This window comes from Etheostoma spectabile, chromosome 19 (assembly GCF_008692095.1).
Source record: "Etheostoma spectabile isolate EspeVRDwgs_2016 chromosome 19, UIUC_Espe_1.0, whole genome shotgun sequence".
Classification (NCBI taxonomy): Eukaryota; Metazoa; Chordata; class Actinopteri; order Perciformes; family Percidae; genus Etheostoma; species Etheostoma spectabile.
Window position 1 is genome coordinate 16,346,160 of NC_045751.1, and position 237 is coordinate 16,346,396.

At 44.3% G+C, this 237-nt stretch overlaps 1 protein-coding gene across 1 annotated transcript in view; it reads right to left on the reverse strand.

Moving 5' to 3' along the window:
- The window catches only part of LOC116707175 (peroxisomal acyl-coenzyme A oxidase 3), a gene marked incomplete in the record, with an annotated part of 52,525 nt that overhangs the window by 3,117 nt on the left and 49,171 nt on the right, over positions 1-237 (reverse strand).

Sequence of the window (237 nt, forward strand, 5' to 3'; positions counted from 1 at the left end):
AACTCAGACAACTATTATCACAGTTCAATTCTGACCTTGTAAATATCATAGGAAAAAAACTTACCACAAATATGCTTAGTGAAATTCTCAGTAGCTTCAAGCATAAAGGCTCTGTGCAGTGGAGTGCAGTGGAGTGTCTCTGTGTGTTTCTTACCTGGCTGTTGTTACGGGCCTCAAACTCATCCTTTCCCGAGGCCATCTCCTGCTCCAGCTTCTTCTGGCTCTCTTCCAGCAGGA